General features: G+C 40.1%; 1 protein-coding gene and 1 pseudogene across 5 annotated transcripts in view; one reads left to right on the top strand and one right to left on the bottom strand.

Moving 5' to 3' along the window:
- Positions 1-17,803, bottom strand: part of RNF121 (ring finger protein 121) — a 78,544-nt gene that overhangs the window by 50,401 nt on the left and 10,340 nt on the right. The gene's annotated exons all lie outside the window — the stretch shown is intronic.
- On the top strand, positions 12,228-12,326 carry LOC123782580 (U6 spliceosomal RNA; annotated as a pseudogene).

Raw genomic sequence — 17,803 nt, 5'->3', positions numbered from 1 at the left:
GGTCCCAGAATATCCCAGGACAAGTGGATATAAGAAATGAAATGCCCATCTGGGTGGGACCCTTGCTGACAATTAAGGACCACATTTCTTTCTTTCTTTCAAGATTGATTTATTTATTTGAAAGAAAAAGAGAGAGAGAGAGAGCGTGTGTGCGTGAGCAAGTGGGGGAGGGGCAAAGAGAGAGGGAGACAGGTAAACTCCCTGCTAAGCACAGAGCCCAATGAGGGGCTTGATCCCAGGACCCTGAGATCATGACCTAAGCCAAAACCAAGAGTCGGACGCTTAACCAACTGAGCCACCCAGGCGCCCAGGACCACATTTCTAAATAAACCATCCAATACAGGTTTCATGCTACCTATCAAAACTCTTTTCCTTTTTTTCCAACTTGGACCTGTGTCTTGCCAAGCCAGTCTGTTCACTGTCTCAAAACACATGGGACTCATTCCTGTCTCTGGGCCTTTGCATATTCTTCCCTCAGCTTGCAATGTTTCCCTCTCTTATATCCCATGCAAACCCAACTTGTCCTTTGAGAACCCAGCTGCAATTTTACCTTCCCTGAAGAACCCTGCTCTGATTCCCTAGCTTAGTGAATTGGGCCCACTGCTTTTCAGAAGCATGGATTTTTCTCCTTACTCAAAGTGTGCCACAAAGACTAGTATCAGCATTGTCTGGGTGCTTGTTAGAAATGCAGAATCTCAGGCATCACTCCAGACCCACTGAATCAAAATCCTCCTTTCAATAAGGTCTCCAGATGATTCATTTGCACGTTAAATCTGAGAAGCACTGTTCCATACCAGTCATTCAGTCTTATGTTATCTTAGATGTGACTTCCAAGTGATGTAACTTTTTTTTTTTTAAGATTTTATTTATTTGACACAGAGAGAAAAAGTGTAAGCAGGAAGAGGGGTAGGCAGAGGGAGAGGAAGAAGCAAGTTCCCTGCTGAGCAGGGAGCCTGATGTGGGGCTCGATCCCAGGACCCTGGGATCATGACCTGAGCCTAAGGCAGAAGTTTAACCAAGTGAGCCACTCAGGTGGCCTGATACAACTGCTTCTTAAGGCCAGGACCAGGACTAAGGAAGGTGGGGGTAAGCCAAGAGACCTAGGGCTCAAAATTTAAGGAGGCACTCATTGTCAAGTACTGACCCTCCACGTGCATGACCCTGAAGTGAGTGCCTCCTTCAAGTTTGCACCCTAGTGCCTTGTTTGCTTCACCCTAGTCCTGGCCTGCTTATGTTTATCTTGCTTCCATCCCATAAACATGGAAGATCCCACAGAGCCAAGAATATACTGCTTTGTGTACTTCAAGGAGAACAGAACAGAGCTGAGCATATACAAAGCACTCAGTGAGTATTAGAAGAATTGAACAGTATTCTCTCCAATACGATAATAAGTATGCTGACAAACCAGCCCCCCGCCTGGAGATGCTTAAATGGGAGTGTAAATAAACACTTAAAATACTTAATAAGTATCTGGGAAAGAAGTATTCATTTGACACCAGGAGGCACCCAGAAAATCATGTTTAAAAACTACATGTCAAAACAAAAAGAAACAACATAACTGCATCTTTAAAGAAGCAAGACGACTCCATTTAAGGGAAAACTAAGGAAGATCCAAAGAACTGGGTCAGCCATGGGGGTGCCTCTCCATGATATTGGTCAAGCTTGCTACTCTCTATACCTTAGTCTCTCCGTCTAGAAAATAGAGAATAAGACTTCTGACTTGTGTGGCTGTGAGGGTAAGAAAATTCAAGGCGACCAAGTGATTTCATTGCCTTTCCTCCTGGGAGAGTGGAAGCACTTTATAAAGTGCCAGGAGGGGCTGTGGAACCGAATGTTGATGAAGCACAGGACAGCACTGCTATCAGAGCCTCAGGGAAAACACCTCAGAAGGGCAAAGCACTAAGGCTGAGACTAGCCGTGGGCTTAGAGGACTGTTCAGCACTTCATGGAGTACTATGAATGCGAAGAGTAGAGACATGATTGGCTTTGGTATTTGCCTCCTGAGCTAAACGATTCTTTAAACTACATCCATGCCGGTCTTCTAGCACAAGTGGAAAAATAAGGAAAGCTGTAAAACTATAGCTATATTTAAACTGTACCATCTGGAAATATACCTTTAGTTGCTCCCTCGTTAAGGAGTTATTCATCTGGGTCCAAGCAGTAAGTCGGTCTGATTGTGCCCTGTCAAGAGCTCAGGTAGCTAATTAAGGACGCTCTCCAGGCACGGTTACTGATTGATGGGTTCATATCCAACTCCCAAGACCCACATAGAATGTCTTCTCGCCAACCAACCACTCCCCTCCTAGAAGCTCACAAGGCCCTTAGTAGTACCCACCTACCTAAGCCCAGATTTGAAAGAAGTTTAATAAAGAATGTCAGGCAGAAAGCAAGAGAAAATTTCGTAAAAACGGAAAATGCTCAGGTACAAAAGATTCAGGGACCCACCCCTGTAACCCAGCAACAGGCCTCTTGTACCAACAAATATTGGATACTCTGTGGTCTTTGAGTCTTTACACAGGCTGGTTACTTTGTCCATTAAGCCCCGCCCTTCCACCAAACTACATTATGCCTTCCTACAAAATGCTGGCCAAATCCTCCTGGCTCAAACACTCTTTAGACTGACCCCATTCACTGAAGAAACAAACATCCTTCACTGCCTTCCTAAGCATGGCCATAGCGCAGCAGCATCAGCACCCTGAGAGCTTATTAAGAAACAGAGAAATTCGGATTCTACCCCAGACCTCCTGAAGCAGAATCTACACTCAATAAGATAGGCAGGTAATCCGTATGCCCATTCAAGTCTGAGAAGCACTGCCACTGCACGCCAGCACTCACCTTCACTTGTCCTACAATCATACTTCTGTGCACCTGATTCTTTTAATAACAGCTGTACTGAGATCTAATTCACATACCATAAAATTCACCCATTTAAAGTGTACTACTCAGTGCTTTTTAGTATATTCAGAGTTGTGCCGCCACCACTTGTAAGTTTAGAACATTTTACCACCCCAGAAAGAAACCTCATACCAGTCAGTAATCCCTCTCCACCCTCCCCCAGCCCAAGAAACCACTAATTTACTTTGTCTCTATCTACAGACTGCCTATTCTAGATGTTTCACCTAAATGGGATCATACTATTACTATGTGGTCTTTCGTGACAGGCTTCTTTCACTTAGCATAATGTTTTCAATGTTCATCAGGTTGTAGCATGTAGTGGACGTCATTCCTTCTTATTTCCAAATAATACTGCACTGTATGGACATACCACATTACAGCTAACCACTCATCAGTTACTGGACATTTGGGTTGCTTATACTTCCTAACTATCACAAATAATGCTGTTATGAACATTCGTCTACAAGTCTTCGGGTAGACATGTTTTCATCTCTCTTGAGTATATATACCTAGGAGTGAAAACTGTTGGGTCATATGGTAACTCTATGCTTAACCTTTTGAGGAACTGCCGAACTGTTTTCCACAGCAGCTGCACCATTTTACATTCCCATCAGCACTGTATGAAAGTTCCAATTTCCCCACATCCTCAACAATACTTGTTATTCTCTTCTTGATAAAAGCATCCAAGAGGGTGGGAAATGGTATTGCAGTGTATTTTCAATTTTGCACTTCCCTGAAGGATAATGATGCTGAGCACCTTTTCATATGCTTATTGGCCATTTATACATCTTCTTTGGAGAAAAGTTTATTCAGATCCTTTGTCCATTTTTTAAAAAATAGACTGTTTTAGATCAGTTTTAGGCTCACAGCAAAACTCAATGGACAATACAGAGATTGCCCTTATGTCCCCTGCATGCAAATATGCAGAGCCCCCCCCCCATTATCGACATCCCCCACCACAGTAGTATATTTGTTCCAACTGATGAACCTACCCTGACTACAACATTTCACCCAAAGTTCATAGTTTACCTTAAAGTTCATTATTAATGTTATACAGCCTACCGGTTTGGGCAGCTGTATAATGTATATAGAGATGTACGCAACACTCGGATATCATACAGAGTAACTTCACTGTCCTAAAAATCCTCTGTGCTCTGCTTATTTATCCCTCTATCCCCCCAACCCCTACCAAACACTTATCTTTTTACTGTCTCTACGGTTTTGACTTCTCTAGAATGTCATATAGTTAAAATCATATGTAGCCTCTTTACACTGGCTTCTTTGACTTAGTAATAACGCATTTAAGATTCCTCTGTGTCTTCTCATGGTTTGATCACTCATTTCTTCTTAGTGAATAATACTCACAAAGATATTCCATTGTCTGGATGTACCACCATTTACCCACTTACCTACTGAAGGACATCTTGATTACCCCCAACATTTGGCAACGGTGAATAGAGCTGCTATAAACATCTGTGTGCAGGTCTCTATGTAGACATAGATTTTCAACTCTTATGGGGGAACACCAGGAGCACAATTACTGGATTGTATGGTAATAGTGTGTTTAGTTTGTTCTTCTCCTGCAATACTGTATTGGCTATTCTGGGTATTTTGCCTCTCCATTTAAAGTTTAGAATCAGTTTGTCAATATCCACAACATAACCTGCTAGGATTCTGACTGGCGTTGCACCACATTTATAATTCGAGTTGGGAAGCACTGACTTGTTGACGACATTGAGTCTTCCTATACCTGAACATGGAATATCGCTCCATTTAATTAGTTCTCCTTTAATATGTTTTTAAAGATTTTATTTATTTATTTGAGAGACAGAGAGCAAGTAGCACAAGCAAGAGAGGAAGAGGGGGGGAGTGTGGGGGAGGGGAGAGAATCCCAAGCAGACTCTGCGGTGAGCACAGAGCCCAATGCAGGGCTCAATCTCAGGACCCTGAGATCGTGATCTGAGCTGAAGCCAAGAGTGGGACACTTAACTGACTGAGCCACGCAGGAACCCCAGTTCTTTAATATTTTGATCAGAGCTTTATAGTTTTCCTCATATAGATCTTACAAACATTTTGCTAGATTTTTATTAGTATTCATGCTATATGTCACTTCTATGGAGCTAAAGTAAATGATATTGTGTTTTTAATTTCAAATTCCACTTGTTCATTGCTGATATATAGGATGCAACTGGCTTTTTTTTATTAACCTTGTTAGATTTACATTATCCTGAAATTTTGCTATAATTGAACAGTAGTTCCAGGAGGTTTTTTGTTGATATTTTTTGGATTTTCTACATAGATAATTATGGCATCTATGAATAAAGATGTTTTTATTTCTTCCTTCCAAATCTGTATATTAGTCCCTTTTCTTTTCTTACTACATTAATTAGGATTTCCGCAGTATGATGCTGAAAAGCATGGTGTGAAAGTGGACGTCCTTACCTTGTTCCTAAGTTTAGTGGGAAAGCTTCAAACTTCTCACCATCAAGGATGATATTACCTGTAATTTTTTGTAGATATTCTTTTTTTAAAGATTTTATTTGAGAGAGAGATAGAGCGAGTGTGCACAGAGAGTGAGAAGGAGAAGCAGACTCCTGCCAAGCAGGGAGCCCTATGTGGGGCTCGATCCCAGGACCCCGGGATCATGACCTGAGCTGAAGGCAGACGCTTAACTGACTGAGCCACTCAGGCACCCCTGTAGATATTCTTTATCAAGTTGAGGAAGTTCCTCTATTCCTAGTTTTCTGAGAATTTTTTATCTTAAATGGGCATGGGATTTTGTCAAAAGCTTTTCTGTATCTATTCATACATTTATGTAATTTTTCTTAACCTATCAATGTGATGGAATACAGTAACTGACTTTCAAACATTGAACCACCTTGCATACCTGGGATAAATCCCACTTGGTCATGGTGTATGATTCTTTTTATACACTGTCAGATTCAATTTGTTAATATTTTACTGATGATTTTTACACTGATGTTCAAGAGAGATACTGATGTCCCCTCTTTCACTTATAGTATGAGTAATTTGTGTCCTTTTTTTCTTATTTAGCCTGGTTACAGACCTACCAGTTTTACCAATCTTTCAAAGGATCAGATTTTGATTTTGATTTTCTCTACTGATTTCCTATTTTTAATTCATTGATTTCTGCTCTGTTTTTCATTATTTCTTTTCTTCTGCTTAATCCAGTTTTAATTTTCTCCTTTTTTAGTTTCCAAAGGTGGATCCTTAGGTGATTAATTTTATTTATTTTATTTTCCTATTTTTTCATGTCATGGACTTGCTTCTTTAATTTTTTTAAGATTTTACTTATTTAATCGACTTGCTTCTTTAATTGGAGATGAACTCAGCAGCCAATGGCAAGGATCCACACTGTAACAAAAGAGCCAACTACAGAATGGTTGTCCTCTTGAAGAAAGCAGTAATTTACATTTGAATTTTCCAGTTTGGCTAATTCCCAAACGTTCAAGATTTGGATTCCTAAAGTCTTCTTCAGTATTTAACTAATTCTTTGTGGGTGGAAGCGGCTGGGGCTGTTTGTCCATACATAAACTGATCCTTGTCATAAATCACTTTTATAATGGGAAAGCAGCTTGGACACGTTGCCATGTCTTCCCCATTCTCCTAATCTTCCTTGGTGATGCGTAAGTTATCCCCACACGGGAAGGGGTAGAAATGTCTCCAAGTCTTCGTCATATTGGAAGTCCTCAATCTCCCGCCCTGGGACAGTCTAACTTGGCAGGTGCAGGACCCAGCCCAGGTAACTGATTTTAGATCTTTCCTCTCTTCCCTCTAAGAATGATTTTTGCTACATCCCACAAACTTTGGTAAGTTGTATTTTTGTTTTCATTTAGTTCAAATATATTTAAATTTCTCTTGAGATTTCTTCTTTGATCCATGTGTTAATTGAGAAGTATGTTGTTTGATCTTCAAGTATTTGTGGATTTTCTAGCTGACTTTGTGATTGATTTCTAGCTGAATTCCATTATGTTCTGGCAGGAGACAATGTATGATTCCTATCCTATTCCTATCCTATCCTTCGTTAAGTTGTGTTTTATGGCCCGCTTTGTGGTTTATCTTGGTGAATGTTCCACGTAAACTTGAGAATGTCTCCATTCTGCTGTTGTCAGATGAAGCAGTCTACAGATATCCATTATACCCAGCTGACTGATGGCGTTACTGAATTCAGCTATGTACTTACTCACTTTTCTGCCTACTGAATTTCTGACACAGGAATGTTGAACGCTCCAACTAAAATTCTATCAGTTTTTGCCTCACATATTTTGACACCCTTTTGTTAGGCACATACATGTTACAGACTGTTATGTCTTCTTGTAGGACTGACTCTTTCATCGCTACATAATGCCCATCTTAATCCCTACTAACTTTCCTTCTCTGAAATCTGCCCTTACTGGGGTGCATGGGTGGCTCAGTTGGTTAAGCACCCAACTCTTCATTTTGGCTCAGGTAATGATCTCAGCATCATGAGATCGAGCCCTGCATTAGGCTGTACACTCAGTGGGGAGTCTGCTTGAGATTTTCTCCCTCTCCCTTTGCCCTTCCCCCCTGCTCATGCTCACTCTCCAAAATAAATAAATCTTTGAAGTCTGCTCTTTCTGAAATATAGCTAGCCTTGGTTTGATTAATATTAGTATGGTATATCTTTCTCCATTCATTTACTTCTAATTTATATGTGTCCTTTTACTTAAAATGGGTTTCTTGTAGGCAATATAGAGTGGATCTTGTTTTTTTATCCACTCTGACAATCTTTTAATTGGTGCATTTAGACCACTGATGTTCAAAGTAACTACTGATACAGCTGGATTAATATCTACTATATCTGTTAATATTTTCTGTTTGTTGTCGTTGTTCTTGGCTCCTGTTTTTCCCTTCCAAGCTTTTGTGATGTTTTTTTTAAAGTAGGCTCCATGCCGAGGGTGGAGCCCAACCCGGGGCTTGAACTCACAACCCTGAGATCAAGACCTGAGGTGAAATCAAGAGTCAGAAGCTCAACCGATAACCAGCCAGGCACCCCCAAGCTTTTGTGATTTTAACTGAGAATTTATATAATTATATTTTCTCCCCTTTCTTAGCTTATCACTTATATTTCTGTTTTTGTTTTAATGGTTGCCCCAGAGTTTGCAGTATACACTTAAAACTAATTAAGTTCACTTTCAAATAATACTATACCACTTCATGGGTAATGTATCTTACAACAAAATAATCCTAATTTCTCTCTCTCATCCTTTGTTTGATTGCTGTCATTCATTTCACTTTTGTATAAGCATACCTATACGCACACACAGACACAAATGCACAATCAAATAGTGTTTGTATTATTATTTTGAAAAAAACCACTATGCTAGATCAATTAAAAGAAAAAAAAAAGCATCTACAAAAATCCCATAGCTTACATTATATTCAATGGTGAAAGACGAAATGCTTTTCCTTTAAGATCAGGAACAACGTCAGCATGTCTACTCTCACCACTACGATTCAACATAATACGGAAGTTTTTAGCCAGCATACGGCAATGAAAGGAGATAACAGGCACACAAATTAGAAAGAAATAAAACCACCCTTATTTGCAGATGACATGTTCTACATAGAAAATCCCAAAGAATCCACAAAAAGAAAAAAAAAAATCCTAAAATAAAAGAGTTCAGCAACATGGTAGAATACAATATAAACACACTCAAAAAAACACATTTCTATATATTAGTAACAAACACATGAAAACTGAAATTAAAAATACAAAATTTACAATCATTCATTAAAAAAGAGTAAGTAAAATAAATATTCCTATTCTATCTTCACTTATTCCTTTTCTGATACTTCCTTCCTTTATGTAGATCTGAGTTTCTGACCTCTATCATTTTCCTTCTTCTAAAGATCTTCTTTTAACATTCCTTGCAAGGCAGGTCTACTGGGAACAACTTCCCTCATTTTTGTCTGTCTTTATTTCTCCTTCTCTCATGAAGGGTAAAGAATTCTAGGCTGGTGGAGTTTTCTTTCAACACTATTTTTTTTTTTTTAGAGAGGGTGAGCGGGGGTGGGGGATGAAAGAGGGAGAGAGAGTATCTTAAGCAAGCCCTGTGCCTAGCACAGAGCCCAACGTGGGGCTCAATCTCATGAACCTGAAATCATGACCTGAGCCGAAATCAGGAGTCAGACACTTAACTGAGTCACTCAGGTGTACCTTTTCTCAACACTTATAGCATTTCATTCTACCTCTTCTTGCTTGCATGCTTGCATGGTTTCCGAGGAAAACTTGGATGTAATTCTTATCTTTGCTCCTCTGTAGGCAAGGTGGGTTTTCCTCTGGTTTCTTTCAGGATTTTCTATCTTTGATTTTCTAGTTTGAAAAATGGTATGTCTAGGTGTAGTTTTTTGGCTACCTAAGGAAGGTTTTTGTTTCATTGTTGTTGTTTTGGCATTTATCTTGCTTGGTGTTTTCTGAGCTTCCTGGATCTGTGGTCTGCTGTCTGACATTAATTTGGGCAATGCTCAGTCATTATTGTTTCAAATATTTCTTCTGTTTCTCTTTTCTTCTGGTATTCGCATGATGTGAATGTCTTAAGTTTGTCTGGACTGCTGTAACAAAATGCAACAGATTGGGTGTGGCTTATAAACAACAAACATTTATTTCTCACACTTCCGGAGGGTGGGAAGTCCAGGATGATGGCATCAGATTTTGTGTCTGGCAAGGCTTCTGGGCTGACAGATGGCCACCTTTTTGCCATGTCCTCAAATGGTAGAAGGGGCTAGGGAGCTCTGTGGGGCCTCATTATAAGGGCACAAATGCCAATTATGAGGGCTCTGCCCTTATAACCTAATCATCTCCCAAAAGCCCCACCATCTAATACCATCATCTTAGGGATTAAAATTTCAACATAGGAATTTGGGGGGAACACAAACATTCAGATCATAGGAATGTATATCACAACTTTTATAGTTGTCCCATGGTTCTTAGATATTGTATTTTCTGTTTTTTCTCTTTACTTTTCACTTTAATAGGTTCCTACTGAGATGCCCTCAAGCTCAGATATTCTTTCCTCAGCCATGTCCAGTCTACTGATAACCCCATCAAAGGCATTTTTCATTTCTGCTACAGTATTTTTGAACTCTAGTGCTTCTTAGAATTTCTCTCCTGTTCTTGCATGCTTTATCCATTAGAGCTATGAGCATATTAATCATAGTTATTTTAAATTCCTGGTCTAATAATTCCAACATCCCTGCCATACATGAGTCTAATTCTGATGCTTGGTCTTTTTCTTCAAACTGTGTTTTTGAGGCGTCTGGGTGGTTCAGTCAGTTAAGTATCCAACTATGATCTCGGTTCAGGTCTTGATCCTACGGTCGAGAGTTCAAGTCCTGCACTGGGCTCCACACTGGGCAGGGAGTCTACTTAAAAAACAAAAAACAAAAAACTGTGCTTTTTGTCTTTTGGTACTTAAAATTTTTTCTTGATAGCTGGGCATGATATGCCAAATAAAAGGAACTGCTACTAAATAGGCCTTTAGTAATGTGGTAATAAGGTATGGGGGGAGGAGAAACATACTATAGTCCAATGATTGAATTTCAGTCTTTTAGTGAGCCTATGCCTCTGGAGCATGAACTTCACAAGTGCTTCTCAGTTCTTCACTCACCCCTCTTAGGTGGGAGAGAATGGCTTGAGTGGGCTGGAGTTTGGCATTTCCCTTCTCCCACGTGGAAGTCTAGAGGGGCTGGAGTTGGGTATTTCCCTTCGCCTTGGTCAGTTAGGCTCCGGTTACCTAGTTTCTCCTGATGGCAGACCTCGTTAAGAACAGAGTGCTCTGCAATATTTTTAAATAGTTCCTTTGCCCCCCACCAGAAGCATGAGGGGATTTTTCTCAATACTCAGTTTAAGAACCTGGTAGATATCCAGGAGGTAAAACTCACATAATTGGAGGGAGGCGCACCTCAATGACTGAGTCCCCCTGGAGCTTATTTTAACTCTCAGAGCTGTCCAAAGTGAGCCTTCATCAATAATTACAGCCCAGGTTTCCCTACTCCAGGACTGGTTCCCACACACGTGTCTGCTCCTATAAATTGTGATTCTCTGTATTCAACTATCAGTCTCTCCAATTTTCTGGGCAGCAGTTTGCCCTTACGAACTCATTTCTGTTACAAATCTAAGATTTAATGATTTTTCAGTTTGTTTAGCTTTTTACTTGTTGTTAGGACAAAATGGTGACTTCCAAGCTTCTTACATGCCACATCGGAAACTTTTGTCCATTTTTTAATGGAATTATTTACATTTTTATTGTTGAGTTGTAAAAGTTCTTTATATATTCTAGATACAAAGTCCCTTATCTGTTATATGACTTGCAAATATTTTCTCCCATTCTGTGGGTTCTCTTTACTTTCTTGACGGTGTTCTTTGCAACACAAAAGTTTTTCATTTTGATAAGTCCAACTTACTTATTTTTTTCTTTAATTCCGTGTGCCTTTGGTGTCATATCTAAGAAATGACCATGATTTGGCCACAATTTAGGACCATGTTTTCTTCTAAAAATTTTATAGTTTTAGTTATTATATTTAGGTCATTGGTCCATTTTGAGTTAATTTTTGCATATCGTATGAGGTAGGGATCAACTTCATTCTTTTGCATGTGGCTAAGTAGTTGTCTCAGCATCATTTGTTCAGAAGACTATTCATTCCCCATGTGCACCTGATTCTTCACATTGGCTGTTCTCCAAATGGTACAATACCCTTGTTTTCCACATCATTTTCTTGAGTGTTCCCACAGCTCTATAATTTTGCTGACAGAACCTCAGAAAAGACCAAAAGATAGCTGGAAAACTGTATATAATACCATAAATAAGTACATAAACAAGCAAACAAATAAATAAGGCCTCAAAGCTATCTGTGAAGTTTGATACATTTATTCATTTACTCAATTCTCACTTAAGGTACTCCTGTTCTAAATGTGCAGGTCCGGGGCTAGGCAGGGGGATGCACAGATGAACTAGACTTTTTTCTTGCCCTTGAGAAGACAGATAAAAATAAAATAATTAGGCTGCTTTAAAAGTATGAATTTACTCAGCCCAGGGAGCACAAATGTTTCCACTTTATAGTAGGCACAGATGAGATATAAAGGAGAGAAATGACTCATTGAAGATCACAGTGGCAGAGAGTGATGGGGAAGGGTCACAGAACTTATGGGAGAAATCAAAGACAGGGCCTCAAATGACCAAATCAATGACTAGTCACAAAGTTTTCCTAGAGTCACATTATGATTTTCATGGGGCCCAGGTACTTCTGCCTTTGTGGGGCCCTTTCGCCATTAAAAAAAATACACATATGTATATATTTTTAAATACAGTGCTCACTATTGGAGCAATACAGAGAAGATTAGCATGGCCCCTGTGCAAGGATGACCTGCAAAAATATATTTTATGATTGCATTGCTATTAAGATGTATACTCCAAACTGGACTGTATTTACTTTTTTCTTCTTAAAGGTAATTAAGACATTTTTGTGGGTCCCTGGGCACTGTGCTCTACTGTGCCTAATGGATAAGTCAGTCCTGGGTCCTGCTGTCTCCCCACAGCTATGGACCAAGTGTTCTCTCCCCAGCTGCCAAGTCACTTTGCTCTACTGCTTCTAAGATTCTCTTCTCTCCTGGGCCTATCTGATCAAGTAGCATGAGGTTTAAGTTCACACTAAATCTCACTGCCTAAATCCACAATAAAAAGTAGCCTCACTCTAATCATATGAACACCATAAAGTTATGAGAAAATCACTTGACAATAACGTGTATTCTGTGTTCAAGAAAGGTTTCATGAACATTCATGAATGATCACACCCAAAAAAAGAAACAGACATGTCACTGGCCTGCAAACACCAAAGGCATGGGAAGCGCGTACCTGGCATCTTGAAAGTACCCAATAAATATTTGTTTGTTCATTCAATCACAAGACAAGCATAAAACAAAGTCTTTTCCCTTATAAGACTTACCTTCTAATAAGAAGACATAATAAACATGTAAATAAGCTATATTAATATATATGAAATAAATTCTGGTAGTGTTAGGAAGGAAAAAAAAAACATGGTAAGAGAAGAAAGTGAAAAGGGAGACTATTTTGTTGCTACATTGTAGACACCAGTTTCCCCAAAAGGTTTCCAACAACAGAAGAACATGCTGGGTGAGACAGCCAGTAAAACTTACCCCATGGAGTATGTCTTACTTCCTTGGGTTTTATCTCATTCCCACTTTTCACCCCAATAAATGGCTTTAGGGCAACGACTACCTTTCTCAGTGAAGAGAAGAGCAGTTGAAGAGAAGAGCAGTTGAGAAGAGCTAGTAATCTAGCATAGCTATTAATTGCTGTATATCAACAACAGGGAACTTTCTCTATGCCTCAATTTCCCCAAATAGAAAATGAGGGGGTTGGCTTAGGTGATTTTAGAGGTCCTTCAAAGCTAAAATGCTGTAATAATTCACACCAAATCTATCTGTAATACTCTGGCCTTCCAAACTGCCAGTTTCCCTAGTTACCACAGAACTAAAAACAAAATGCCTTCAGTGTGGTAAGGTGTGATTTAACAGTATGCTACCAAATGAAATCAATGAAACTTTGACTGACTACCACAGGCATGCATCAGAAATATCTACCAGTCAGGGGATGGCCTCTTATCCTGGCTTCAAGTGCCTGCTAACTGCAAAGGGCCGTAAACTCTGGAACCCCATCCACCAGGGCAAACTGGCATTTCAGAGGTCCCAGCTGATCCTTCCAAGTTAGAGACTGATCAACCATGCAGCTAGAGACTTCACTCTTTCACAAAAATTAGAGATGAATAAGCCCAATCTTTGCCCTTGAGGTATTCACAGGTGGTGGGGAGCAGGGGAGGGGTGGGGAGGAGACAGGACACAAGAGACTATTAAACATAAAATAGTATGACAAGGATAACCGCTGACATTTAAACAAAATGCTATGTAAGCCCAGAGAAAAGAGAGATTAGCTAGCTCCTGGACCTGGTAGGAATACAGCACACCAGGCTGGCTGCCTACTCTATCGTATGGGGACAGATGCTCTGGTCCACTGGGTGATTAAGATAACAAGTACAAAGGTTCACAGGCTCTCCATATTTGTAGCTCACCATTCTCCTCTCGTTCACATTCTTCTTCAACTCTGTAGCCTTGCCAACAATTCAAGGCCGATAAATCAAAGTGCAACCACCTCAATTTTAAAAAAGACCTCATGAATCAGCTGGGAATCATGCAGATGTTGGATCTGCTTAGCCAAACTGTAAGGCCTGATACAGACAGCAAGCACACTTTGAGCAGGGAAGTGAAAGTAGATGCTGGTAGTAACAACTGCTGTGGCTGCTGTCTGCCCGTCGCCCCCACCTCTCCTGTCATCACCAGAAAGCCAGGCCAGCTGAGTTGGGAAGGCCAGTTCATCCCCTAAGTTAGCTGAGTTGGGAAGGTTTTTTAATATTTTCCAATATATATAAAAGGAGAGGAATAGTTTAATGACCTTCTCCCATTCAACAATTATCAAATTTGGGGGCACCTACCATTCTTTGGTTCTTCAATTCCTTTCCCATCAAATTCCTACTTCTCAGACTAGCTTCCTCCCCACCTGGCCCTCCTCTCTCACTTTTTCCTACATGCCCTCCAGTCTCCCACATATTCTATACCTTTCTACCCATTTTTCTAGGACCCAATCCAGATGCCACCTCTTCCAGAAACCCTTCCAGAGCAAAACTATCCTTTCTATGAACTCCTAAAACCTTCATAGTCTGGATTATTCATCTGCTTATCACATCTACTCCTCTATGGAATCTCCCTTGAATTTTTCATTGCCATACCTCCCTAGTTCAGATTTTATCCCTTGTTCTCTCCTAGGCTATCGCAGTGACCTCCAAGGTGATCTCCCTGAATCTAATCTTCCAGAACAGATTCACATATAAGAGCAGCCACACTGATCTTTCTCAGATACAAAACTGACCACATCAGCCCTCTACTTAGACAGACTTGATAACTTTCTATTGCCTTTGGATTAAAGCCCGAACTTCTTTGTATGACACACAAGGTACTTCATAATCTGGTCCAACCAGCTACTTATCTCACCACTGTCCACCAAATGGCTTATACTCCAGCCACACTGAAGCACCTACTAGTCTAAAATGCACTTCCTTTTTATCCATCAGCGCTTTGCCACCTTCTCTCCTGAGAATTCTTTCCTCACCTTCACTGTCTAGCTTGTCTCTATTTGCTCTTGAAGATGCAGTTCAAGTATCACCTCCTTCATGAGACATTCTCTACAGTTATTCATGCACACATCCATTCAACAACTGTTAGATGAACATACGGTAAGTTCTAGACCGGGGATGCAATGATAAATAAATAACAGCTCTCACTCTCAGGACGCTTAGAGTCTATTCGATCTTCTCAGGTGCAGTGACTCCTTTCCTCTTCTGCAGACATTTGTAATTTACACACATCTCCAAGGTCACATTTATTAGTTTTTATACTTGTTCGAGTCTGTTCCCATAACTAGACTCTAAGCATCTTGAGGTCAAGGATCTTTTTTTAAAAGCTTTGTTGATGTACAGCATTCATTTTAGGTGGACAATTGAATGATTGTTCATATATTTACAGGGTTATGCAACCATCTTATTTTAAATCATTTCCATCACTTTTAAAAACAAACCTCACGCTCATCTGCCAACTCTGCATTCACACTCTCAAACCTAATCAACCACTAATCTACTTTATATCTCTATAGATTTGCCTTTTCTGGACCTTTCATATAAATGAAATCATATAAAATGCAGTTTTTTTGACTGGCTTCTTCAGACAACATGTTTTTTCAAGCATCATCTATGTTCTAACATGTATCCTTTTTCTTGCCAAGTAATATTCCACTATGTGGATATATGCTTTATTTATCCATTTATCAGTTGATAGACATTTGTGCTGTTCCTACTTTGGGGCTACTATGAATAATATTGCTATGAACATTTGTATATAAGCTTTTGTGTAGACACACATTTTTATTTCTCAAGTATATATCTTAGGAGTGGAATTACAGGGTCATCTGGTACCTCTATGCTTAACCTTTTTTTTTTTTTTTTTAAGATTTTATTTATTTGACACAGAGAGAGAGAGTACAAGCAGGGGAGTGGCAGGGAGAGGGAGAAGCAGGCTCCTGCTGAGCAGAGAGCCTGACGTGGGGCTCCATCCCAGGACCCTAGGATCATGACCTGAGCCGAAGGCAGATGCTTAACCAACTGAGCTACCCAGGCACCCCTATGCTTAACCTTTCGAGGAACCACCAAATCATTTCCCACAGCAGCTACACTGCTTTGCATTTCTACTAGCAGCACATGAGGGTTCCAATTTCTCCGCCTCCTTGGCCACACTTGTTATTACGTCCTTGTTATTACAGTATCATAATGGGCATGAAGTGGTATCTCACTGTGGTTTTGATTTGCATTTCTCTGATGGCTAATGATGTTTAACATCTTTTCATGCACTTACTGGCCATTTGTATATTTTCTTGGGAGAAAAGTCAATTCCAATCGTTTGTCCAATTTTTACTGGATTATTTATCTTTTATTGAGTTGTAAGAGTTCTTTATATATTCTGAATGCAAGTTCCTCATCAGATATATGATTTGCAAGTATTTTCTCCCATTTAGCAATCTTACTGGATGTGAAGTGGGTCTGAGGATCATTTGAATCTTATTCACCTTTGTATTTCATTCAAAGAACTAGCCTGGGGGTGCCTGGGTGGCTCAGTCGGCTGAGCAGTTGAGCATCTGACTCTTGACTTTGGCTCAGGTCATGATCTCAGAGTCGTGGGATTGAGCCTCACATCAGACTCTGTGCTCTGCAAAGAGTCTGCTTGGGATTCTCTCTCTCCCTCTGCCCCCCCCACGTGCATTCTCTCTCTCTCGAATAAATAAATAAAATTTTAAAAAACAACAACAAAGAACTAGCCTATAATCTGGTACACTGTATATGTTCAATAAATGTTAGATGGATGTTTACTTAATGTTAACGGCTTTGACGATGAGGAATGAGCCTTACTCATTCAGCATCCCCCTCATACTTCACACCTAGCACTACACAAAAACACATGCTTTGGAAATACACAGACACTGAGTAATTCTCCCTTGAACAAACAGTGGAGATGATGTCAAACAGAATGGCCAAACAGAATTTTTCACATTTCCTCTTTCCCCCCCTAAAATTTCTACCCTGGTTCCTCCTGTTTCAATACCTGGTACCATTAACCATGGTGTTGCCAATTAGTCAAGTTAAAGCAAAACAAATCCCAAAACCCAGAAAGTCAAGCTTGATTATTTCCTTTATACCTGATATCCAATCCACCAACAAGTCCTGTAGGCTCTACGTCAAAACATATTCTAAATTCATCCACTTTTGCCCATCATCTCTGCTATCCCACCCCCAATGCTATCATCTCTCTCACCTGAACTACTGCAAGTCTCATAACTGCTCTCCTTGAATGCCCCTCTACAATTCATTCTCCTCAAAGCAGCCAGAAAGATCTTTTTTAAATGAAAACCACAGGGGAGCCTGGGTGGCTTTGTTGGTTAAGTGCCTTCGGCTCAGGTCAGGATCTCAGGGTCTTGAGATCCAGGCCCCCCCTCAGGCTCTGCTTGGAATTCTCTTCCTCTCACTCTCTCTGCTCCTCCCCCCACGCTTGCTCGGGCGCTCTAAGATAAATAAATCTTTTTTAGAAAATGCAAACCAAGTCACCTTTCAAAGCATCCAAAATCTTTTCATTGCACTCTCAATAAAATTCAACATGTTTAGCAGCATATCCACAAGGCCTTACGGATCTGACTCTGCCAAACTCCCTGACCTCACTGGTATTTTTTTACCTTGATTCGGACTATGATTC

This window comes from Ursus americanus, chromosome 16 (assembly GCF_024610735.1).
Source record: "Ursus americanus isolate L20-20 chromosome 16, mUrsAme1.1.p, whole genome shotgun sequence".
Taxonomy (NCBI): Eukaryota; Metazoa; Chordata; class Mammalia; order Carnivora; family Ursidae; genus Ursus; species Ursus americanus.
The sequence above is the reverse complement of the archived record's forward strand: the minus strand, read 5'-3'. Positions and strand labels throughout refer to the sequence as shown.